The following is a 26,349-nucleotide window of genomic DNA, read 5'->3' on the forward strand; positions in this document are numbered from 1 at the left end:
AGGTCTTTCAAGTCAGGGGCTCTCTTTAGTGTCTGAGAATCTCTGGCCACAGGCTCACATGTCATGGTGAGGAATTAGCCAGCTTACTGGAGGCTCTGAGAGCTCATCAGTTATGAGAATCCCTGTGGGTTAGCCACTGGGTCATTTGGATGGGGAACTCCTGATGTCTGGACCTTTAAGTCACTCTTCTTCAGAAGCTTAGATTCTGCAGAAAAGACTTTTCCAGTCTCTTCCTGGAAGGGGAAGCCTGGCTGCCAGGGCTCCAGGGCTAAGGGGAGCAGAGGGCTGGGGCGGGGGGACGTTTGCATCATATGATACACTCACTCAGTTCTACAGGGGGTGGTGTGTACCCTGCCCTCCCCTTCTGCTGGTACCCACCAGGTGGCGTTAGTGGCAAAGAGCCCACCTGCCATGCAGGAAACATAAGAGACGTGGGTTGGATCCCTGGGTCGGGAAGATCCCCTGGAGCAGGAAACGGCAACCCACTCTAGTATTCTTGCCTGGAGAATCCCATGGGCAGAGAAGCCTGGCAGGCTGCCGTCCATGGGGCCACAAAGAGCCATACACAACTGAAGCAACTTAGCGTGTACCCATTAAGAGACCCTCTGATGTTACCCCTTCAAGAAAATAACCCAGCAGTTTCGATGTGAAGAGATAGAAGCCGGATCTGTCTTTTCCTCAGGCTTGCCCTCAGTTATCGTATATTGGCCCCTCTCTTCTTTGTCTCCCCAGGGCTTCTGGAGCTTCCAGGTCCCGAGCCTCCTAGAGATTCTGCCGTGCAAGCTGTGTTGGCGCCTGGCCTTCCCCACTAGTGTTACCGTTCCATTTTCTTGGATTTCTATCTTCCAGTGTTTTGTGGCCACTGTTTTATTTCCCCTGTCCTTCCAATCTTTGTATTTTTTAAAAAAGTCATCCTTTCTGGTTTTTGTGGTGAGGACGGAAGGGGCAGCAAAAAGAGACATGGGTGCCTAATCTGCCATGATGACTCACTCCCCCTCCTCGCCCCTGCAACGGACTGACATTTAGGTTGTCATCTGTCTCCACCCTAGCTCCCCAACTGTTCTGTGAGACTCTAGCTGGACATCCAGGAGAAGCTCAGTACACCTCTGATAGACAGATTTGTCCTTCCTGCAAAGGATTTGGACAAGAGGGGGGTCTGTGACATCTTGCCACCCATCATTCATTCAGCACTCCACATTAGAGTATCCATACGAGGGCTTCAACCCCAAGGACCTGTTGATCCCATCCTATGCCCTAAAGATTTTTCAACCAGTTTCAGACTGTTCCTCAACCCTGGGCAGCCCCTCTCAAAGGCAGGATGGTGCCTAAGAACGGGCCCGGCTTTGCAGTGGCCTGAGTGCATTAGCTTCCAGCCCCAAGGCTCCCTCGCATATCCTTGCAGTCTTCTAATTGCCATGCCTACAAATGTAAGATGAGGGTGATGAAAGCTTTTCTCCTGCTCCCAGATGTTTTACAGCACCCGCGAGCTTGAGTGGGGCCATGTATCTAAGAGTCTCGTTCTTGTGGCCCTGTTTTTTCTGCAGTGCCCCTTTCAAGCACCTTGATGTCTCTCCTCCTTCTTGATGATGATTTGTCAGCTAAAATGATGTGTGTAACTTTTGAGCTTGATTGTACGATCACTGATACAAGGCCTTCCAGAGCCTTCTGCCTCTGCTGCCACGGTTAGAAGCATTTCCAGTAGAGGTTGCTGTATCAGTCTGGGTCAGAGAGTGAGAGCAAGGGTGAAGTGGAACAACTTGCCAAGCTGCGGAGTCGTAAGTGAGAGACAAACCTGGCGTAGGCCATGGAAAGGTGAGGGGCTCTTTGTTACTGCCACGTAACCTAGCTTCCCTGACTGATACACCTCGCAGAGTTATGAGGATTGTTTAGCAATGTATGTGAGTGTGCACAGGCTCTGCCTGGCACTCGGCAAGTACTCAAAAAATGTGATCTCGTTGGTGACTCAAGGAGAGCTAAGGGGGAGTGAATGACTCAGGCAGCCTATTCCACATCCAGATGCAAGAAGCAAAGTTCCTAAGGGGGTTGATATGGCCAAATAAATGTACACATTTTAAGCTCCCAATTCAGTGTATTGAGCCAGTACTGTGGGGCAGGCCTGGGGCCAGTGCTCATATGAAGACAGGGCATCATGGTCTGGTTGGGTTCTTAGACACAGGGAACCAGCTCATGTGACAGTGACTTGAGGTCTTAGAAGTGGTTCTGGTACTTTGAGTGTGCTGGCCCCCTTGGATACTCCAGTGAGTTCTGTGGGCCTCCTTTCTAGGAGGTCATGAGCCTCAGTACACCCCCACCCCTGACATTTTGCATGTACTTTCTGAAGGGTTCCAGGCCCAGGTTAAAATGCCTACACTGGGGAAGCCCAGAGGCTTGTGCAGCTAATGGGCACTTGGCCACGTGTGGCCACGGGAAGGTTCTTTATATAGGAGCCACTGAGGCTAAGACCCCAGGTCTCTGTCCCCAGGAACTCTCAGACTAGACATGGGGGAGAAAGCCTACCACCCAGCTAAAGAGCAGTGGCCCCTGGGGACATTGGGTTTGGGGGAGAATTGAAAGGTGAGAACTAAGCGGGACCAGTGCATGGGGAAGAATCACCCGAATTTACTTACTACTTTTCAATCTGAAAGCTCTTGAGTCTCCATATCCTCATTTAGACGCTGGCTGGGGAGTTGGCACAGCAATTGCCAAGAACCCCACTCCTTGAGGGTAGAGGCCGAGGCCCAGGGAGGGGAGCAATATGCTCAGTTCAGTTCAGTTGGACAAACCTTTCCTGACCAGCGGTGCCCAGCCCTGTGGCAGGCGCCAGGTGTCTGGGCATCACCGGACCAGACATGTAAGTGGTAAATTGATAAGAGGGATCAGTGAGGAGGTAGGGATGAGAGGGTTCCTGCTTCCAGCCCCGAACCCCTCACGGTAGTCCCTCTGGGAGGAAGGGAGGCTCCCACGGAATCAAAGATGGGCCAAGGGAAGGTGTTTGTGGCCAGAGGACCAGAAGTAGTGAGGGCACAGAGATGGGCCAAGTGTGGGCAAGAGAGGGCGTGTGAGGACATGGGGCAGATTGCAGGGGCCGCTGGGTGGCGGAAGATGAGCAGGGCCCCACAGCAGGAGGCTGGCGGCAGCAGAGGCCAGAGTGTGCAGCAGTCCTCGCGTCTGACCTGGAGGGCTCAGATAGGGCCTCCCCACGCTCCCCCATCCAGGGCCGTGGCCAGGAGCTTGCATTTTGTTCTCTATCTTATTCTTGTGGCTCTGTTTTTTCTGCAGTGCCCCTTTCAACCACCTTGACATCTCTCCTCCTTCTGGTATCATCGTGAACAGAGAATAGGACCTGGAGTTAAGTGCAGGCTTCACCACTAACTGGCCATGTGACTTTGGGCCTCAGTTTCTTCATCTGTAAAATGGGGGTAGTACAAGCACTCACCCTGCCTACCCCACAGGAGTCCGAGAAAGCTGAAATATGCAAGTGGGTATGAAAGGCCTTTCTAAATGTGGCAGTTCTTTAAGAACATATGTTTATTTCAGAGTCAAACCTCACTCTTCCTAGGGAACTAGGCAGAGCAGATAATTTTATCCCCATTTCACAGATGAGGAAACTGAGGCACAGAGAGATTAAGTGATGTACCCACAATGCCACAAGCAGTGAGTGGCAGAGCCAGGGTCACAATCCTGTGAGCCTGAATCTAGTCTCTGCTTCACCAGGCTTTCTCTACAAAACCCCCATGGAAAGAAAATCCCTCTGGACTCCACCCAACAGGAACAGACTCTCTAGGCCTCAAGGTCCACTGTTCTGGGAGCAAATGAGCAGGTAATCTGACATCACACCTTATCAGACATACAAACAGGAGGATGAGCCTCTAACCATCCTGACCCTGAAATTTAGGGACAGAGTGAAGCCCACAGTGAGCTGAAGCTGGAACCTGCCAAGATGCGGCATAAATAGTTAACTTGGCTGCACATCCTAAGAGGGTCAGGCCCTTGCCCTCCGCTCCAAGTGCCAGGGAGCTGGGTGACTCATGGTGCCCTTGGCCTGAGGTTGTTGAATATGTCATCTCTCCATATGCTCCCCAAACTCAGCCCCTGTGCAGCCACCTGTGACTAAGCCTGCCTTAGTCAACAAGCAAGTCAACATGCTGGGGACATTTGGTGGGTGAAAGCTGTCGAGGATATCGGGGGGCTGTGTGTTTTTTCTGGCACCAGCATCAGGGTGACTAAGAGCGCCATGCATAACCATAGGAACACCCCTCCTACTTATTCGGCCCTGGCAATCTTCAGAATGTTTTTGTACACATGATCTTGCTGATGCCTGCTGCTGGGAGGGCAGAGTATTCACCCTGGGACATAAAGAGTACAGAGCTAACAAACCCCCTGCTCTCAGGCCTCACTCCGCTATGCCCTTGCTCGTGGCAGACATCACTTATCAATCACATCACTCTTTGCAGTTCAGAATCTTTCTCTACACAGCGCTTCAAGTAGTCACTACCAATCAATTGATGATTGCCACTCCTGACGTAGTGGATGCAGGTCAGTTACCTCCACAGCTGGGTGACCTGGGCCAATTCTTGTCAGTTTTCCCATCTGAAGAGCAGGAGGATAGACTAGAAGTCCTGTGTTTCTGTTCACTGATCTTTCTTCTCTGCTCCCTGCAACACCAGGGAGCTCTGTCTCTTGTTGCCTCTGCACGGACTCCCTTCACAGGTCCTCTCTCCGGGCTCCAGTATGTTGTGGCAACTTGCCAGCATGCTCTTCCTGAATTTCTCAGCTCAAGGACTTCTGGAAGTCTTCTGCAACGTTCCCAAGACAGTCCGCTCCAGAGTGTCCATGATCTGGCCCTTCTAGTCATCTCCAAACTCGGTTTCCAGTCTCCTCTGCACTCCCCTTAGGCCCCAGCCAAGGTGAACATATGTTTTCCCCATGTGGCCCACACTATCCCACCGGAGCCTTTGCCCATGTGGCTCCCTCCACCTGGGGCGCCTGCCTTCACCTTCTTTCCATATCAACTTCTCAAAACCTCTTCTGTCCATAACTAAGGTCACCTTAGTTAATGCTTCCGCCTCTTTGATGACATCATGATTCCCCACAATAGGGGGTGCTCTCTGCCTCCTCTGTAGTCTAGTGCATTGTTTGTTTGGTTTTTTGTCCCTTATTCTCTTTCCACAGGCCTATCCCTGCCCCTTCCTCCACCTTCTGACTCACTTAGGAAATTCCAGGTGACTCACAGCCAGCATTCTGCAACAAACAGGAGTAGCACCTGGTCTGTCCCCCTTCCGTCCAAACAGAAGTCACGAGGAAGGCATTTTCTTTCTTTCTTTTTTTTTGAATTTATGTATTTATTTATGGCTGTGCTGGACCATCACTGGTGCTCATGAGCTTTCTCTAGTTGCGGCAAGTGGGGGCTACTCCTCCTTGTGGTGCAGGGGCTTCTCATCGTGGCGGCTTCTCTTGTGCAGAACACGGGCTCTCGGCCTGCAGGCTTCAGGAGATGTGGCACGTGAGCTCAGGAGTTGCAGGGCTTCTCACTGCGGGGGGAACATGGCGCTAGAGTACAGGCCCAGTAGTTTGGGTGCATGGGCTTGGTTGCCCCGTGGCAAGTGGAATCTTCCCAAACCAGGGATTGAACCTGTGTCCCCTGCATTGGCAGCTGGATTCCTATCCACTGCTCCACCAGGGAAGCCCCAGAAGGCATTTTCTGGGACCTGTTATGTGCAGAGTGCTGGGGGGCCACTGGGGCTCTTGGTGTTCCTTGGTTGTCCTTTCCCCCTAGGGAGGGCTACAGGCATGTGGGGGCAGCTTTGGTTCTGAAGGGAGATTGCCTTTGCACGGCCTGCACCCTGGTGGGTGGGCAGGGAGAAAAGGAGGAGAGGCCAAGCCGGGATAAGAGTCTCCCCTCTTCTTACCCCTCTCCAGGAACTCATGCTCTGTGCTTACTTACTGAACACTTCCTGGCACACATTGTGGGCCTCATCTCTGCCCTAATTGAGGGGACAAGACACCCACGGGCCTCTGTGCCTATGCTCAGGCTATTTCACCATTTGGACTACACTTCCGTTCCCTGTCTGGATTCTCCCAGTGGAGTACCACCTCTTCCAGGAAGGCCTGCCAGATTGCCTCCTGCCCCCCTTGGAAATGATCTCTGCCCACAGACTCCCTTAGTCCTCTATAATGTGCCTCTCCTGGAGTGTTCATCTAGCCCCCTCACCTTGCCTGCTCAGGTGACACCCGCCCCTCCTAGTTCAGGGAGGTCTTTCAAGCCAGGGTCTCTTTTTGAAAGTGACTGTTCTGGACCCAGACATGCTGACGGATGGGTCCCCACATAGATCTGTCCCTCAGAACGAACAACAAGCATCCGACAGTTAGCGGAGATTCAGGAGTATAAGTGTCCGGGTGCTCTTTTCTGAGAGGCTGTCTAACCCTGGCGCCATCTCCTGAGGAAAAGGGCCTGGAGAGCAGGTCGGGCCTCAAGGCACAGCTGACGAAGGTTAGGACCCTCCCCCGGCCCCCATGGACTCGATACCTTCACGCCGAATCCAAGGGAGTGATAATAAAAATCGAACTCTCATTGAGCTGTGTCTAGGCCTGGACCCAGGTGTCCCAGGTGTCCCAGCTTCCCAGCAACCGGCCTCAGCTGCGAGGCTGAAGTGCTCACACCTGTGAGGCTGCTCCACCTGAGCAAGGGCGGCTCAAGAGGCCTGGTTCGGTCAGAAGGGCGGCGTGGGCCTGCGAGGATGGACAGAGGTGGCCTGCGCCCAGGCCCTGGCTGTGTCTCGGAGAAGCTGGTGACCGCAGGTAAGTGGCTTAGTCTCCCCGGTTCCATCTCTGTATTAAAATGGTGCTAGGGAATCTGAGTGAACTCTGGGAGTTGGAGATGGACAGGGAGGCCTGGCGTGCTGCGATTCATGGGGTCACAAAGAGTCGGACACGACTGAGCGACTGAACTGAACTGAACTGAGGGAATCGCAGGAGGCAAAGTACGACTCCACTCACATGAGGTGCCTGGAGGCGGCACAGGCAGAGACAGAGCAGAGCCGTGATTTCCAGGGGCTGGGGCGGGGGGGGGGGGGTGTTTAATGGCCACAGAGTTTCAGTTTTGCAAGGTTAAAGAATTTTAGAGATCTGGTGCACAGCAAAGTGAGTGCTCTAGACACCACTGAACTGTACATTTAAAAATGTTTAAGATGGTAAACTAGTGTACTTAAAAAGTTTTTTTTTAATCTAGAAAAAAAAAAAAAACAAACGAGGCCTGCACAAGCTCTTACTTCATGGGGTTGCTGTGAGAATTAAATGAGATGGTCACCCCCATCGCTGTGCACCGTGTTTGAAGTGAAAAGGACGCTTAATAAATCCTGCTCCTCCTTCCTATCCCTTTTCCTGAGAGGGCTGGTCTTTGGGCCTGCAGCCGCAGTGGCGGTTAGATGCAGCTGTAGGGGCTGGAACTGCCCGTGGGGTCAGGGCGGCGATGTGAGGTGGTGAGCTTTTCAGCAGAGGTGGCATGCAAGTGGAGGTCGGCGGCCCAATGCTGCTGTGGGGTGGCCTCTGAGCTCCTTCTCCACCAGGGCTTTGAACGGAGTCTGAGCCATGTCCCACCACATCTTCAGTGGCTGCGCTCACATCCTGGCCATTCTGCCCCAACAGCCACGTCCTGTCCAGACCAGGTCCCAAGCCCGGGCTGCCGGCCTCCCTGGGCAGGCCCGCGCCCTGCAGGAGAGTCAAGTGGGTTCAGGGGAGCAACAGAGCAACCAGCTGCTGCCTTTATCACCTGACCACGGGCCCTGAAGTCCCAGGGTGGCGGGGGGCGGGTTAGACCTCCCTCCCTGAGCCCCTGTCTTGCTGTGTGTGAGGCTGAGAACAGCCCCTCTTCAGTGGGGTCCAGGTGAGAGTAAGTGGCAGATGCATGAAAGTGCTTGGAACACAGTGAAGCCTCAACAAACAATAATTTATATAAATTGTTAGTTTTTGAGTGTTTAGTAACTGTGCATAAAGGTGGGGTGTCCTGCTGCCATCTTCCTGGGGTGAGGTGCCTCCAGCACTCTATTCCTCTTACCCCCTACACCCCCACCCACCCCCACCATCAGAGCAGGGTCAAGAGGCCCAAACACCAGCTCTCCGGGGTCCCCAAAGGACCCTACGCCCTCAGCCAGTCCCCGGTCCCCACACAGAGGCCTGGAAAGAGGCAGGGACACCCAGGACCTGAGTCTTCAGCTCAAGGCCCTCAGCCCAAGGAGAGGCCCCTCAAAGCACATTCTCCATGCGGAGTCTTTGTCTCTGCCCACCCTTCCAGCTCACTCCATTTCCCGGGCTCTAGGGGAGTTCACCCAGCCATGGGAAGCGCTCAGTAAAGAGGAAACCTCACCAGTTGTCAGCAGGCAATTTAGAAGTGATGAATTCCTGGGAGCAGTATTGGAAAGCACATCCCAGGACAGCCTGGGGTTTCACCTGGCAGGGCAGAGCGAAGAGCATCGTGGAAATCAATTCTCTAACCTCATGTGAGCCCTCTAAGAGAGGAAGCCGGAGGCCGTGGCCCCGACGGGGTTAGGGTTCCAGTGAGACTGAAAGGCCGGAGGATGAGTCCAGATAGCTTTCTGTTTGCGTGATGACCATAGCAATCATACAGTAACAAGAATCATCACCATTTCTAAAAAGAGCTAATAATTACTGTGTACTTGTTGTGGGTTGCAACATTGTTCCAAGTGCTTTGACCTTGATTACCTTTCTCAATCTTCACCATCACAATCGTAGGCACTGTGATTATGCCATTTTACAGAGGGTGAGACTGAGGTTCAAAGAGGTAAATTGAAGCCACCAAGCCAAGTGAGGGGAGGTTGAGATTCAAGACTATATCTCAGCCCTTCTGAAGACCCAGTGGGCACAGAATATGACCCTCTGGCTGGGACACTGTTTGTGGGGATTGTGTAAACAGTGTTTGCAAAAGCGCCCAGCAAACTGTAGAGAGGGTTCTTTTAAAAAAGTATTATTTATCTGGTCGCTTCAGGTCTTAGTTGCAGCATCAGAATCTTCTGTTGTGGTGCATGGACTCACTAGTTTTGGTGAGTGGGCTCAGCAATTGTGGGTTCTGGGCTTTGGTGACCCCGTGGTGTGGCATTTGGGATCTTAGTTCCCTGTCCAGGGATTGTACCTGCATCCCCTGCATGGCAAGGTTAAGAATTCACCACTGGGCCACCAGGGAAGTCCCTAAATAGGGTTATTAATAAAAGAACAGCCTCCCTCTCTAAATGATCTCAGAAGACAGAGCCAGCCCTCTCTTCATTCAAGAACAGTGAGCAGGGTCACACCTTCCTAGAGGAAACCAAGGGAGAGGCTGTTGTATTGAGAACAGCTTTAAAGCAGAAGCAGGCAGAGCTGGACCCTGTCTGGACTCAGTGAGACCAGTCAGCATTGCTTTGATCTGGACAGCAGTGATTTCGATCTAGTTAGATTTAGCCAGTGCATGCTCTTTGCGACCCTATGGACTGTAGCCCGCCAGGCTCCTCTGTTCATGGGATTCTCCAGGCAAGCATACTGGAGTGGGTTGCTATGCCCTCCTCCAGGGGATCTTTCTGACCCAGGAATTGAACCCAAGTCTCTTACATTTCCTGCATTGGCAGGTGGGTTCTTTGCCACTAGTGCCACCAGATTTAGCTAGAACCTACTTTAGAAGGTCTCCATTGGTGTGATCCCATCAGATCATATTAGAACCAGTTTTCATCCTGATCTGGTCAGAGTTAGAATTAGCTAGAACCTTCTTGGATTGGTTAGAAGTGGTTTCAGTCTGTAGTGACGGGTTTGAAGTAGCAGACCATGACTGTCTGTCACAGTCATAACCTCTGGCTCTGGATTTTCAACAACATGAGCAGCTTTAGGAACATATCAGAAGTTGAGGTGCGGTGGGAGGAGTTGTGGGGACATGGGTAAGCAGGTGGAGGTGGGAGGGCCTGGAAGGCCGGGCTGGAGAGCTGATGATGTCATGTCCGCAGTCACCCCACATGTAACCCTCCAGAGCACTACACAGACCACACGCCTGTAAATCAATTAGCCTCTTGCCCAGTGATTAATGGGAGGGAAGTTTTCATCACTTGTTCAGGATAAATTATTGCATATGGAAGCACATCTTTGATTTTTATGGGTTCTTGTTGGAGCATGGAATTTCTTAGAGGAGGTTCCCTGAGGAACGCGGAGCCCCTGCAGGCCCTCCCTTGCCCCTTAACACACGCACATCCGGCTCCCTGCTTCCTCTCCCCCACCCCCTCTTTGTATCTCCCAGACCTAAGGGCTCATCAGAGCCCAAGAGTAAGGAGGTCTGGGGGAGGCAGGGTTCACCAGGCCCGGGCCCAGTTGTGCTTTATAAACAAGTGTGATGGAGAAGGAGAAATGGCAGAGCTGAGAGACCCACTTGCCGCCCCAAACCAGACATGATGCTCATAGTCTGGGTCAACCTAAGGCCCGGGAGGGGCTGGGCCATACAGGGGTGTTCCTAAGAAGCCTACAGAGCCATGGGCGGCTCCAGAAATGAGTCCCAAGTAGAAACCCAGATGGTCAGGAGATCTAGGGAAGATCTTTCAGAATGCACATGGGGGCGGGGGGCTTCCCTGGAGGCTTAGTGGTGAAGAGTCCGCCTGCCAACGCAGGAGACATGAGTTCGATCCCTGGCCTGGGAAGATCCCACATGCTGCAGAGCAACTAAGTCTGTGCGCCACAACTATTGATATTGAGCCTGTGCGCTTGAGCCAAGGAGCCGCAACCACTGAGCCCATGCGCTATAGAGCCTGTGCTCCCCAACAAGGGAAACCACCGCAACGGGAAGCCTGTGTACCACAAATAGAGAAAGGCCCACACAGCAGTGAAAACTCACAACCATAAATAAATAAGAGTATTTATTAAGGAAAGAGTTTATCAGAAACAGATTCACAGACTTTGAGAATGAGCTTATAGTTGTCGGGGGGAAGGATAGTGGGAAGGGGTAGTGAGGGAGTTTGGGATGGACATGGACATACTGCTTTGTTTAAAATGGATAACCAACAAAGACCTACTGTATAGTACATGGGACTCTGCTCAGTGCTGGGTGGCAGCCTGGATGGGAGTAGCACTTGGGGGAGAGTGGATACATTTATATGTATAGATGAGTCCCTTTGCTGTTCATCTGAAACTATCACAACATTATTAATCAGCTATATTCAAATACAAAATGAAGTTTAAAAAAAAGAGTTTATTCCTTAACAAAAAAAAAGAATGCACATGGGCTAGACCCTCATTTTTCCCAGAGGCCCTAAGTAGGAGGAACTTGCATCAGGCCACATCACTGGGACCAGCGGCTGCTCCACCCCCAAGTCAGAGCAGGCCTCCCGCATTAAGTGATGTCAGTCTCTAGGGCTCTTCCATCCAGCCTGCCCACACCTGGAGCACCAGCATGCAGCTCTCAACCCCCAACTGGTGGGCAATGGAATCAGATGACCCTGTTGTTTGGGAGCACAGTCTCTGCAGGCTCTGGAAGCTGATGGACCTGGGTCTGAGTCTCTGACCCTGCTTTATTAGCTGAGTGAGCAAATTTGGAAAACTCAGCAGTGGCCACAGGACTGGAAAAGGTCAGTTTTCATTCCAGTCCTAAAGAATGCTCAAATTACCACACAATTGCACTCATCTCACACGCTAGTAAAGTAATGCTCAAAATTCTCCAAGCCAGGCTTCAGCAATATGTGAACTGTGAACTTCCAGATGTTCAAGCTGGTTTTAGAAAAGGCAGAGGAACCAGAGATCAAATTGCCAACATCTGCTGGATCATTGAAAAAGCAAGAGAGTTCCAGAAAAACATCTATTTCTGCTTGATTGACTATGCCAAAGCCTTCGACTGTGTGGATCACAATCAACTGTGGAAAATTCTGAAAGAGATGGGAATACCAGACCACTTGACCTGCCTCTTGAGAAACCTGTATGCAGGTCAGGAAGTAACAGTTAGAACTGGACATGGAACAACAGAGTGGTTCCAAATAGGAAAAGGAGTACGTCAAGGCTGCATATTGTCACCCTGCTTATTTAACTTATATGCAGAGTACATCATGAGAAGCGGGCTGGAAGAAGCACAAGCTGGAATCAAGATTGCCTGGAGAAATATCAATAGCCTCAGATATGCAGATGACACCACCCTTATGGCAGAAAGTGAAGAGGAACTAAAAAACCTCTTGATGAAAGTGGAGGAGGAGAGTGAAAAAGTTGGCTTAAAGCCCAACATTCAGAAAACTAAGATCATGGCATCCGGTCCCATCACTTCATGGCAAATAGATGGGGAAACAGTGGCTGACTTTATTCTTTTGGGCTCCAAAATCACTGCAGATGGTGACTGCAGCCATGAAATTAAAAGACGCTTACTTACTCCATGGAAGGAGAGTTATGACCAACTTAGATAGCATATTAAAAAGCAGAGACATTACTTTGCCAACAAAGGTCCGTCTGGTCAAGGCTATGGTTTTTCCAGTGGTCATGCATGGATGTGAGAGTTGGACTGTGAAGAAAGCTGAGTGCTGAAAAATTGATGCTTTTGAACTGTGGTGTTGGAGAAGACTCTTGAGAGTCCCTTCTGCAAGGACATCTAACCAGTCCATCTTGAAGGAGATCAGTCCTGGGTATTCATTGGAAGGACTGATGTTGAAGCTGAAACTCCAATACTTTGGTCACCTCATGCGAAGAGTTGACTCATTGGAAAAGACCCTGATGCTGGGAGGGATTATGGGCAGGAGGAGAAGGGGATGACAGAGGATGAGATGGCTGGATGGCATCACCAACTCGATGGACATGAGTTTGAGTAAACTCTGGGAGTTGGTGATGGACAGGGAGGCCTGGCATGCTGCGATTCATGGGGTCACAGAGAGTGACACACGACTGAGCAACTGAACTGAACTGACCTTGGGCAACAGTCCTCACCTTTTTGAGACTCAGTTTACCTGTCTACAAAATGAGGATAATACTAGAAGTCAGCTCATGGGATGTGGGGAAGTTTAAATGAACTAATACACAAAATTTATGACACAGCACCTGGCCATTCACCTAGTAGTAGATTGGTAATACTAATTGTTAGCATTTGCAGTAATAGTTATTCTTTTCATTGAGTCCTTGCTCTTGGTCACAGAGGCACTGGAGGAGGACCTGCTCAGCACTGTCTCACTTGATGTGCGGCCTCAGTTTACCCATCTCTGAAGTCAGGTAAGTACTTCCACTCTGCCTGTGTTCCAAGGTGGTTTCAATATTCAAGAGATGTCTAAGTGCTGAAAACTAACTATTCTGGTAGACTCGGAGGTGACCATCCACTTCCCCGTCCAGGTTGCTGCCAGGAGTAGGGCCAGTGGTCAGATGGTCTCCAACTGTCAGGGTCTTCACCTGGTCTCAGCTGCAGAGACTTGCCTGGTTCAAGGTCATGTCCTCCTAAGGGGCAGGTTGCAGCCAGGGACGGAGCAAGCTGGGGGCATAAAGACCCAGCCCTGTGGGTCCATCTGGGACGGTCTGATGGGCACTGGCAGAGCCTTCATCATCAGACCTGCACTGAGGTCACCTCTTCTCTGCCTACTCTCCTTCTGTTTCCTCTCACACATGTTGATCCTTCATAACATCTTTTTTCTTTTTTTTAAATTTGAAGTGTAGCTGATGTACAATAGAAGTTACAGGTGTACAACATAGTGATTCACAATTTTTAAGTTATACTCCATTTATAGTTATTCTAACATACTGGGTATATTCTCTATGTTGTACAACATATTCTTACAGCTTCCTCTATGCAAAATATTTTAAGTCTCTTAGTCCCCTACCCTTTTATTTTTCCCTCCCTTCTTTCCTCCACCCACTGGTAACCCCTAGTTTTTTCTCTATATCTAAGTCTTTCTCTTTTGTTATATTCACCAGTTTGTCATATTTTTAAAATTCCACATATAAGTGATATATAAATGTTTATTTTTGTGCAATTTATTTCACTTAGCATAATACCCTCCAAGTCTACCTATGTTGCTGCAAATGGCAATTTTTTTTCATTTTTATGGTTGAGTAGTATTCCATTGTGTGTGTGTGTATGTGTGTATATATATATATATATATGTATATGTCACATCTTTATTCATTCATCTGTTGATGGACATGGGTTATTTCCATTTTAAATAATACTGCTATGGACATTGAGGTGCATGTATCTTTTCAAATGAGTGTTTTCAGGTGTTTTTTTTTTTTTTTAATATATACCCAGGAGTGGAATTCCTGGGTTATATGGTAGTTCTCTTTTTAGTTTTCTGAGAAACCTCCATAGTGTTTTCCGCAGTGGCTGCACCAGTTTACATTCCCACCGACAGTGTGCAAGGGTCCCCTTTTCCCCACATCCTCACCGTTTGTTATCTGTGTCCTTTTTGATGGTCACCATTCTGACAGAGATGAGATGATAACTCATTGTGGTTTTGATTTGCATTTCCCTGATGATTATCAATGTTGAGCATCTTTTCATGTGCCTATTGGCCTTCTGCATGTTCTCTTTGGAAAAATGTCTGTTCAGGTCTTCTGCCCAATTTTTCAATCAAGTTGTGTGTTTTTGTGATGTTCAGTTGTATGAACCATGTACATATTTTGAATATTAATTGGTCATATCATTTGCAAATATTTTCTCCCATTCAGTAGGCCATCTTTCATTTTGTTAATGGTCTTCATAACATCTTGTATAACACTGACCTCTGCTACTCACAATGAAATGAGAAAAATTGAGATGATATAGCAAATTTAGGAAAGTGATTATGCTGATTGTATTTTTTTTTTTTTTTTGCTATTAACATGACTACATAGTACTGATATCAGATTGTAGGGTTTAAAAATATATATTTACTTGGCAAAAGAGCAAACAAAAGGAGCTATGCATCTTCAAAATCTAGGTCTGGGGATCATTGATGTGTCCCAAATCACTCAAGCAGGCTCCTCCCTGTTCCCCTGGCTAAGATGCCAGATCACGGGGGAATTAGCTGACTGCTGACTTCAGCCTAGCAGTATACTGGGCGCCCTGGGCCCTGGCCATGTCTGGAAGAGCTGATGGCTTGCTAACGGCCCTTCCTGGGCCCTTGGCCCCTCTGTAGATTAAGCTGTAGGTGGGTGTGCCCACAATGAAATTCTCAGAGAATTTAAAGAGGAAGGGCTGGTAAGCACTAGCCAACCTTCAGCACCTGCCCCATCAGCGGGGGTCAGGAGTGGGTCAGCAGTGCCCCCCGAGATAAGCTGTGGGCCCCTGCATCATCTCTGCAGGGCTAACTGCCACCCTTCCCGCCCACCAGGCGCCTGTCTGTGTGTCTCGCTGGCTCTGGGGCTGCTACTAAAGATGTGCTGTAGCAGCTTTACGAAGCGTGGCCCAGAACAATTTTACACCCCATTTGATTTATGTTCTGGGATTCGCTCCTCTCTGAGGCTCCCTTCTCCTGGAAAGAAGTGTGCGTCATCCAACCCGGCTTCCTGCGCTCCCACAGAGCCAGCGCTGGGGCCAGGAGGGGCCAGGCTGGGGCAGACCCTAGGTCCTGAGTGAGCGGTGCTGTGACCTGGCCCTTCCTTCTGGACTTTCTCTCCAGGGGTCCCCGACCCAGGACGTCTGTGACTGGGACCTTCACAGGTGGGCTCAGTTATGGCCAAAAGACTCCAGAGCAGGCAAAGTCCTTGGGGGATAGGTGAGCAACCTTCCCATCTCCCTGCAAGGCCCGTCCGAAGGTCCCATTGCCAGTGTGTGTGGCGGGCACCTGCCTTCCCTCCAGCAGTGGAGAGGGCAGGGTTGGCATGGGGAGTCACCAGGCCAGCTGTGAGCCAGTCTTCCTGGCAGCAGGACCTGCTTCACTGGACTCTTTGTCCAGGCAGTGATGTTGACCTTGACTGAGGAATGGTAAGCTAAAATCCCAATTGGGCCGCCACCTCCTTTATTGCAATGGGAGGGGAGGGTAGGCTCAGAGAAGGAGAATGATTTCCTGAAAGGCACACAGCCAGTAGGATAGTCATTGTTGAACCCTGGCTTCACAACGCCAGGATTTCATCACCTTCACCCTAAGAGGCAAGATCATTTACAATCACAGCCTCTCATCCATTCAGTCTTGAATGAATGCCTGCCAAGAACCAGGCTTGTTGTTCAAAGAGCTTCCAGGTTGGTAAACACATCCCTGGACTCGGATGTCCACACGGGGAGGGATAGAAATACCTGCTTTGGGGACCCTTCTGGACTTCATCATATGTACCTGCTGTTCCTTGAAATGGCACCAGTAAATTTAAATGTTTCCACAAATTCTGTGAGCTGTAATAGCAAATTATTGATGCTGGGGAGAGGATTATGGGAACCCCTGATTTGTAGCCAAGTCAGACAGAACTGTGGGTCACCTGGACACCCATCACTTGTGATTAACATCGGAAGTAAGGGCAGTCTTGTGGGACTGAGCCCTTAAAATGCTGGGCCTGCATTAACTCTGGGTAGTTAACGTCAGAATTGAATTAAATTGTAGTACCCACAGTCAGTGTCCACAGAAAATTGGCGAATTTCTCGGTGTGGAAAATCCACACTTCGTGTCAAGGGTATTGTGAGTAGAGAAACTGTTTTTCTTTCACAGAGTGCCCTTGTTTTTGATGACCTTGACAGTTTTGAGGGGTACTGGTCAGGTAGACTGCAGGAGGTCCCCTTGCTGGAATTCGTCTACTGCTTTTCTCACAATTGGGCTGGGGTGATGGGTTTCAGGAAGGTGGCATAGGTAGAGTGCTGTTTTCGTCGCTCCATACCATCAACATGATTTACTGTAGTTGATGTTGGCCTTGATCACCTGGCTGAAGAAGTGCTGGGGAGGTTTCTCCACTGTAGACTTATTCATCTCCCCACCCACCCCTTCCACAGTGAACTCTTTGGAAGAAAGTCTGTATATGCAGCACACACGTAAACAGTGGGGAGCTGTGAGCCTTCTTCTTTAGAGTGGAGGACCTACGTAATTTATTTTAAAGCAACTTCCAGACATCCTATCATTTCACTCATAAATGCTTCAGTATATGTCTCTAACAGATACAGACTTAAAAACCACACAAATAGCTATATTACCACTAGGCCAACCTATACCACTAATAGTGATTCTTCAGTATCATTTAATACCCAGGCCATATTTAGTCTTCCCTAATTGTCTGAAAAAATATGTCTATGGTTGGTTTATTCAGATCAGGATCCAAACAATATTCACCCATTGTATTTGGCTAACATGCTGTTTAATGGATTTCCATCTGTAAAGGTTTTCCCTCCTTTTTTTTGGGTGTGTGTGTGTTGGGGGGAGGTTTGTGCCTCTTATTTCTGAAGACTTAGGGTCAGTTTTCCTAGGGAATTTTCTACGTGTGGTCTTGGCTGATTGCTGTCTCATAGTTTTATTTGACATGTCCTCTGGCCTCTGCACTTCTGGAATATAGGTCGTTGTGTCAGAAGCTTGATCAGATTTGGGCTCATTATTTTGACAAGAACACATCAGAGGTGGTGCATCTGACCAGGATACATAAATGTCCAGATGTCCCTCTTTTCTTGGAGCTGAGAGTGATCAGGGGTTGGCCTGTTGTCAGCATTTCTCCTCATGGGCTTAGAGCTGCTGGTGGTTAATGCCTGAACAAATAGCCTCTACATACATCCCTTTCCTTCTTAAAGAAAGAGGTCAGTTTCTATTACTTGGAACCAAGAACTTTGATCGATAAGTCCAAAGTACCCAGATTGGTGCTGGAAAATGCCTGATTAAGTGCCTAACCCTGAGGTGGGAAGGTGGGAAAGGACTTTGGAGCCAGAACTGCTGGAGCTGAGGTCCTATCTCTATGATCTGAGCAGGTTTCCTCAATTCCCTCATCCGTAAAATGGGACGCTGCTGATGATAGCAAAGTCTAGCTCACAAGGTTATAATCAGAATTGAAGTACTTAATGTTTGCAAAGCCTTTAAAACAGTACCAAGCTCACAGTAAGCATTTAATTCTTAACCGATATAAAAATACCACTAATTTTTTATTTTATCTTATCTACTAGTTCTGTTTCTTTCCTACTGCCACATCTTCACCTTAGGTAATGTCACTCATCCCCATGGCTTTGGCTATCATGTTCCCTAATACCTCAAGGCCAAGAACTAACTTGACTGAAAATAGTCAGCATTGATATAACAGCCTTTTTTCCCCCCTTGGGGATTCAGGGAACCTACAATAAATGCAAGTACTAAGACATACCTCAGTTTCAGAATTGATTTAAGTGGTGGATGGGTGGGATTTGTGCATAGAACTGAGAGAATAAGAAATATTCTAACAACTTCCTAAGCTACACTAACCAAAACAACTCCACCCTGGAACTTAGGGACGTCTTAGTTGTGACTCTTCCTCTTGATTAGCTTGATTTACATAAAGCTCTATGACCTAGTGAGAAAAATATGTGAAAAGGGACCTGGGCTTTCTGCTGAGTGCTCTGGGTGCTGGAAACTGGATGCTATCAGGACTGGGAGCTAGATTTGTCCCTGCCACATCTGTGGATGTGCATCAGGGAACATCCGTAATGAAAAAAGAGCTCACTCTTAGATAAAAGAGGTCAGTAGACATGGTCTCTGCCTTAAGTCCACCAAGATGAAGCTGAGAGAGCAGCCCAAGGTGTGGGTCATTGAGCGACTGTTCCCAGGTACAAATCTGAGGGGTTTGGACACATTCTACTCTTCTATTACAATTGCCATTAGGGAGCTCATTAGGAATTCCAATGTGAGGGCATGTGGGGAGAGGTCCATGGGTGAGAGATGGAAGAGTTGTTCTCAGCCTACTGGTGGCAGCTCTCTAGCACTATAGCTCCACTCAGGGATTCCCTGAAGGACAGGGGTGAAGGGACATCCTCTGTCCTCTGTCCATGAGATTCTCCAGGCAAGAATACAGGAGTGGGTTGCCATTCCCTTCTCTAGGGGATCTTCTTTTATTGGCAGGTGAATTCTTCGCTGCTAAGCCATCAGGAAAGCCCCTTGAGCAGGACACCTGGATGTTTATCTTGCCTGGAGGGGAAGATGGCTACGGGTTTGGATCTATGTTCATTCATGGACACGGCTAATGGTTTGGTCAGGGACTTGGAAAGAATACAGTTGGAAATTTGATGACAAGAATGTCTGAGGAAGAGATATTTGGATGGGCCTCTCCAAGTGGCCTCAGAAGTGAAGATATCTGAATGCCAAGTGAGTGCTCATCAAAGAGCAATCTCAGCACAGAATAATCTTAATTATCAGGTTGACCCATTCTCTGTATGTCAATGGCTTATAAACAAAATAGCCATGACTACATGGATGGAGATTTTGCGTTGACCTAGCAAATGGGCTTTCACTCACCAAGACCAATCTGGTTGTAGTCACTTCTGAATACCCACACTACCTACAAGAGCAGAGACCAACGCAGCTCTAAGTATGGTACTGCTATTTGGAGAGACCAGCCAAAAGCCCGGTGGCCGATCGGTTACACTGAAATGCTTCCGTTTCTGGAGCACTTCTTTTTCTTCTCCTGGGGGTTATGAATATTCTAGATATGGGTTTGTCTTCCCTGCTCACAATGTTTCTGCCCATATCCATAGACTTACCAAATATCTTATTTACTATCATGGTATTTCACAGAGCACTGCTTCTGACCAGGATACTTATTTCACAGCTAATGAAGTGCATCCATAGGCTTTTGCTCATAGGGGTAGCTGGCCTTACCATGTTCTCCATCATTCTAAAGCAACAAACTAGCAAGATGGGGGGGATAATGTTTGGAAATCTGGACCTGTAGTCAGACAAACCTCGGTATGCATTCTGCCTCTGACATGTACAGTTGTGTAGATTGGGTAAGCTACATGTCTGTTTTCAGATAAAGTAGAGTGAACACTAAAAATATGTTAGCTATGATCATCACTCTTTTCTTGGTTTGCTCTCACTGCTATAGTATATTATCATCACTCTTAACAAATAATTATAGGTACTTCCAAAGATTCAGCTGTGTGGATGTTCATCATAGGGTTGCTCATAGTAATAAGGAATTAGAAACTACCTAAATATCCATTGAGAATTGTTTAAAAACTTACTGTGCATCAGTTGAATAAAATACGCTATAGCTATTAATCTTCTGTTGCTGTTGTTTAGTCACTAAGTTGTGTCTGACTCTTTGTAACCCCCCTGGACGGTGGCCCACCAGGCTTCTCTGTCCATGGGATTTCTCAGACAAGAATATTGGAGTGGGTTGCCATTTCCTTCTTTAAGGGATCTTCCTGACCCAGGGATTGAACCCACATCATTAGAGGTGTACTTATTAAATAGATATTCATGATGCATTATTAAGTGGAAAAGGCAAGTTATAAAATAATATATGCTGGATGATTTCATTTTAGTATTTTTTAAAAGCTATATATCATGCATAAAAATAATGCTTGAATTATATAAAGTATAATAGATATATTATTATCTCGAGATGGGAAGTTCAGTGAATTTCATATCCCCCTTTTTCTTGTCTATAGTTACTAAATTTGTTTTTGGGACTGTGCATCGCATTTATAGTGTAGAAAAAAGAACCCCTCCACCCCCCAAAAAACCCCAGTGTTTTGAATGTAGAGCAGCAGAGGAAGAGACCAGGTGAATTTTGCATGCTCCATCCTAGGCAGGCTTCTCCTACATCTGGGAGGATGCTGACTGACTGGTCAGAGGAGGCTTCAGCCACATCATTTCTGTAACCTCCAGGACACAGCTCTGCCTTGGCACGACTCCACCCTTACGCTGGCAGCCCCCGGCCTCCACAAAATGACGGGGAGAGTTTTTCTTAACTCTGCCCACTGATGGGATAGGAGAATGTCACCGCAGTTGCCTCTGGGACCAAGACCAGATGTGCCCTGTTCAGGATACCAGACAGGAATGTGGCTGCCTGGGAGAAACGGGCCTGGATCCAACACCTGGACTGCATGTATTGGCTGAGGTTCACAAAGGCGCAGGACTTCAGTCTGGCAGATTGAAAATACTTTTCAATGGAGCCCCAGTATTTGACTGGAGAAACAATAATATTCCTTCTCTGGATGTCAAACATCCGGATAAATAGAAGCCTTTTTTCCACCTTCACTCTTCCCCAGGCGTTACAAAGGATGCTCTGACATAGGTTTTTGGAAGGGACTCACCTTGCTGGGGTGAAGGCCAACTCGAGCCACAGGGAATGCTTATTTTTAAAGGAGAGGGAACCATGTGGTCCATCACAGGTTTGCTCAGAGGGCCTGGCTTCCTCAGGAGCAAGGGCGTGGGCTGGCAGGACCTGCCTTCTTGACCGGGGAGGACTCAGAGAGGGTGGTGGGTGTCCAAGCCCCTTCCCTGGCAGGAGGCGAGGCAGGGCTGGGGAGGGGTCTGACAGGGAATGTATCCCACCCAGAGCTGGGCCATGGGTGCAGCCAGAGTCAGTGGGCTGTGTAGTGGTCAGGAGATGAGAGGGAGGTTGAGGACAGACATTAGTTGAAGAACTCCCATTATGTTCACTGAACTGGAACCCAGGGACGACCCAGCCACGGACAGTCAATCTCACCCAGCAGCTGGGCAAATGCAGTGGATTTGGCTATACTCAGAAACTAAATGAAGACATTCCTAACAATTCTTTCCCCAAATATGACCGGCATTTGGGGTATCCGGTGGGGAATTTATGGGGAAGAAGGTAGAGGAAAGAATACTTAAACCTTTCTCAAGTTGGAAAATGAATCATGAAAACATACCCAATTCCTTGGGTTCTCTTTGAGAAACTCTTGAGCAAGCTCTTAACTCTGTTTAGCCAGTGACCCCTGGGCTGGGCTTTCTCTCCCCTAACTCACTGCTTATCTCCACATCACAGGCACGGCCTGCTTCCTGACCCAGGGTCACTCTGCCTGGATATCTGAACCCCTCCCCGGGGCCAGGATAAAAATACCTCCTTCCAACCCTTCATCCTGGTCCAGCTCATCCTGAGCCAGCAGGCAGTCTGTGGGGCAGACCCACTGATCTGCCTTTTCCTCTGATGAGACATGGAGACCCTACCTATCTGAGAGTCAGGCCTCTGCTCTATAACAATCACACCTTGACCGGGAGAACCAGCCCCCACTCAGAGTATGCTTCTATCACAGAGGCTCAAACTGAGGGCTCAACTGCCTTGATTTGATTGGAAAAACTTGAGCCACCTCATCAGGAGTTTTTGGAAAATCTAGTACAGGGCTTCCCTGTTTGTATAGACTGGATTCAGCCACCCCCACCCCCAAGATTATAAGGAAATTCTGACTCCTCTGCCAGGGCTCCAGTACTGGAGTCCTCTTGATTCCATTGTCTGCCACTTCCTCTCCACCTTCATTACCTCTCCCTGGTCAAACCACCTCTCCTTCTACTGGATTACTACAATAGCCTCCTTCCTCTTTCCACGCTGGTCTCATCCAGCCTCCTCACTGCACACATCATTCCCCGGCTTAAAACTCTCCCCTGGTCCTCCGCTGCACTTAGGGTCCTCAGCCAGTGACCCTGACCTTTGTCCTTGCTCACAGCTCATCTTCACCCAGGGTCCTCTGAGCCACGGTGTGCCGCATGGCTTTCTCTGGGTTTCTCTCTGAACCCCCAGCTTTCCTGTTTCAGGGCTACCCCGGTGCTGTCCTCACTGCCTGGAGCACCTCCTCACTAGGCTGGATCTTTCATCAAGTCTAAGTCTTAGGGAGGCTTTCTCTGACCATCAGAGCCAGCGAAGCCCCTCACGGCATTCTCCTCTTTCCCTGTGGCACTTGCTGTCCTTGAAGGCGGGTCTCTGCTTGTGCCTTCACTTGCTGAACGTCTGCCTTGACCACCGGACCATGTGTTCCTTTAGGGCAAAAACTATGTCTGCACTATTCATCCCTGTCTGGTCTCTCCCATGTAATAGACGCTCAGAAATATTTCCTGAGTGAGTGAGTAGGTAAAGGAAAGAGAGACTGGGATGCAGTCAGCAAAGGGGCCCAGGAGGCAGTTTGCCAGGCCCTCTTCCAGGGGATCTTCCCCACCCAGGGATGAACTGGCATCTCCTGCATTTGCAGGCGGATTCTTTACCTACTGAGCCACCTGGGCAGCCCTATTGAAAGTGTATGTATATATAAATAGGGAGACAGCAAGAGCCTACTCTATAGCACAGGGAACTGTATGCAATATCTTGTAATAATAGACAAGAATCTGAAAAAGAATATATATATTTATATGAAACTGAATTACTTTGCTCTATAAACCTTGTAAATCAACTATACTTCAATTAAAAGAAAATATAGAGTGGACCAGACCTGAGCTGGGGCCAAGGGGCTCCACAGTCTCTGCACTCAAGGAAGATGCCATTTAGAGGTTCTGTAAATCTCAGCTATTCATAGTAATAGTCCTACTGCTATTACTGCTAATAAACAGAATGTTGGGAAGTTCTCTAGCCGGAGTGGATGAGCCAAGCCCCATGGAGGCCCGCCTGGGAAAACCAGGATATGAGAGAAGGGAACAGGGTGTGAAGAAAAAATACAGGAGCGAGTGTGTGGTTTGCTATAAATTGTCCTTTGATCTTTCTTTCATAGTTGGCTTAGATTTTCCATTTAACCGGATTCAAGAATTCTGTGACAAAGTATTCATTCACTGAATGGATATTTGTGTGTGTGTGTGTGTGTGTACATATGTATGTAAATTCAAGAGGGAGAGATTCAGAGGTGAAACTGGTGTAGTCTTTGCCCTCAAGAGGCTTACAGAGGAATGTGATATGCACAAAATATCCTATCACAAGGTCAACTTAGAAGAGACACAGAGGAAGGCCAAAGGAGATTCAAACAGAAGCAATAGGCTTCAGGGGGAGGTGGCATTTGAATAGACTTAAGGACACGTGAGTGAGAGAAAGAAGGAAGAAACATGATACAGGGAGAGAAATACAGAACATGAAGTCAAACCCTGGCTTACAATTTGCAGCTACAAAAGTTGGTTTCTCTGAGCCTCAGTTTTCTCATCTGTGAAATGGGGATAATGCTTCTGTATTATTGTGATTATTTTATGTGATCATCTTCACATACACCCACACACAGGCTTCCCTAGAGAGGTCAGAGCCATGGGGCTGAGAAACACCTCCCGAGGTTCTGATGAGTTCACCAGTGAGCTTGTCCTCACTGCTCTCCTCCCTGCAGGGGACACTCGATTCCTTAGGCCTGGAGGGAATGTGGTAAATGATGATGTTTGGAGAAGGTGATGGTGATGGTGCCACATCCTGCCACTTAACCCACCTGAGATAGAAACAGCACTTCCCGAAACCCCCACCCACTCCCATTCCCAGAGGGAGCACTTTCAGGAACCCTGGGCTGGGCCCAGCATCCAAGCCAGCTTGAGTCATGAGCCCAGGGTACGAAGATCCCAAAGGGCTGAAGTCAGGCATGGAAGAGACCAGCCAGCTCTTCACCCAACCTACTTCCTCGTCTTCCTGGGCTCACAGTAGACTCCATCCTTGTAGCTGGGTGAGGCCACGCAGCATAGTTGTAATCAATGCCAAGTGATACACGTGTCTTCTTCCCAGATCTGACCAATAAAACCCTTCTATACTCTTTCCCTTGGTTATCTGATGGTGATCCCCCAGCATGAATTTGGAAGCTGTTTTAAAGATGACGTAGCTGCCACCAGCTGGAGTCTCTGACTGCCTGGAGGATGGCCCTGTCCCCATTCACCACCCTTGAACTCCAATCTAGGACCGCCCTGAACTATTGAGACATGAAATAAACTTCCTTTATGTTTATCTATTACACGTTGGGGTCTATTTTCTGTAGCAGCAATGCCTAACTAATACACCAGCATAGGGTCTCTCCCACATGAGGAGGACCGAAGCAGAAAGGGCTGAAGGAGCAACTCTCCACCGGCGTCCTTGGAGAAGGCAGGATGTTGTGACCGAGGTGCCTGCATGTGAAGTGCTAGCTCTGTGGGGTGTAAATGGAGCTGAGGGTTAGGAGCCAGGCGAAGTAAGGTCGGAAATAAAGGGGGATGGGTCACAGGGGCGATTGAAAGCAGTGGGGTTGGGCCTAGCTTGTTCCCATGAGTTGAGCTGATTTGAGGGTTGCAGCCGTTGCTCTTGTAGCTGGGTCTGCCTCACCCCTGGCCTTTACCTCCTGCCCTGGACCCAACCCCTGCCTCAAGCCCAGGGCTTGGTCGCTGGGATCCCCTGTTATCCCCCTGAGCCCTGACTGGTACCCAGTGTACAATCTCATGGTCCAATCTGTTTTCCAGATGAGGGAAAGCAGACCCAGAAAAATGAAGGGACTAATTCATAAAGCCCAGATTGATCTTTCCACCTGGCCTTGGCCAGTGAGCACAATTTCCAGCAAAGTCCTGCCTCTTTAATGCCCTAGCCAGAGTCTCCCCAAAGGACGGCTTCTGGCAAGCTGGATTTCCAAGCCTGGCCATTGAGAATGAGAAGGAGCTGGTTTCTTCTGGTCCCAAAGATAAACAAGCTGGTCAGTTTTCTGTTGGTCCCAAGGCAGCTCTCTCCTGCCCCGGAGCCAGGCAGACACTGGGCAGTCTGTGTGCAGGGCCGAGACTGCAGCACCCACCAGCTTGTAACGGCTTCGCAACTTCTCGGAGGGAGCTGGCATCCACTCAGACCACTCGGGAGGGAGGAGAGGAAGCTGAAGACACAACTGCGCTTCTCGTAAAGGTCTGTCCTAAAAATAAAGACAGAGTTAACCTAGTAAGGGTCTGCAGGGATATTGGTATGAGTAGAGAAGTGGATTAGTCTGAATTCTCTGGTTAAACAGGGCTAATAGAATATATATGTTATAGATATCTACATGCAAATGGACTTCTTGTTTCTAATTTCTTTGGCTGTTATAGGTCTTAGCTGCAGCACCCGGGATCTCCAATCTTTGGTGTGGCATGTGGAATCTTATAGTTGAAGCACCCAGGATCTAGTTCCCTAACCAGGGATCGAACCTGGGGCCTCCTGCATTGGGAACTTGGAGTCCTAGCCACTGGAGCACCAGGGAAGTCCCTACATACATATTATACAACATATTCATGTAGATACATATAACATATACTTTGACTATGTAATATGCCTGGGCTTCCCAGGGGGCACCAGCAGTAAAGAACCTGCCTGCCAATGTAGGAGACGCAGGTTCAATCCCTGGATTGGGAACATCCCCTGGAGAAGGAAATGGCAACCCACTCGAGTATTCTTGCCTGGGGAATCCCGTGGACAGAGTAGCCTGGCAGGCTACAGTCCATGGGATCATAAAGAGTCGGACCCCACTGAAGTAACTTAGCACTACGTAGTGTACGTGTGGATATAGAACATCTGTGTGTATACCTGGTAGCTCAGCTGGTAAAGAATCTGCTTGCAGTGAAGGAGACC

At 48.8% G+C, this 26,349-nt stretch overlaps 1 long non-coding RNA gene across 4 annotated transcripts; it reads left to right on the forward strand.

Annotated features, from left to right (window-relative positions):
* Positions 1-333: 333 nt before the first annotated feature.
* LOC122443070 lies at positions 334-24,717 on the forward strand. Of its 4 annotated transcripts, XR_006269896.1 has the most exons (5): positions 334-3,482; positions 3,715-3,820; positions 6,587-6,798; positions 13,127-13,200; positions 24,586-24,717. It is a non-coding gene; the product is annotated as an uncharacterized LOC122443070 (long non-coding RNA). The 4 variants fall into 4 exon arrangements; XR_006269894.1 differs by having other exon boundaries at positions 334-3,820; XR_006269895.1 differs by lacking the exons at positions 334-3,482; positions 3,715-3,820 and adding an exon at positions 5,396-5,503 and having other exon boundaries at positions 5,920-6,798.
* Positions 24,718-26,349: the final 1,632 nt, after the last annotated feature.

The sequence above is a fragment of the Cervus canadensis genome, chromosome 6 (assembly GCF_019320065.1).
Source record: "Cervus canadensis isolate Bull #8, Minnesota chromosome 6, ASM1932006v1, whole genome shotgun sequence".
NCBI classification, from domain to species: Eukaryota; Metazoa; Chordata; class Mammalia; order Artiodactyla; family Cervidae; genus Cervus; species Cervus canadensis.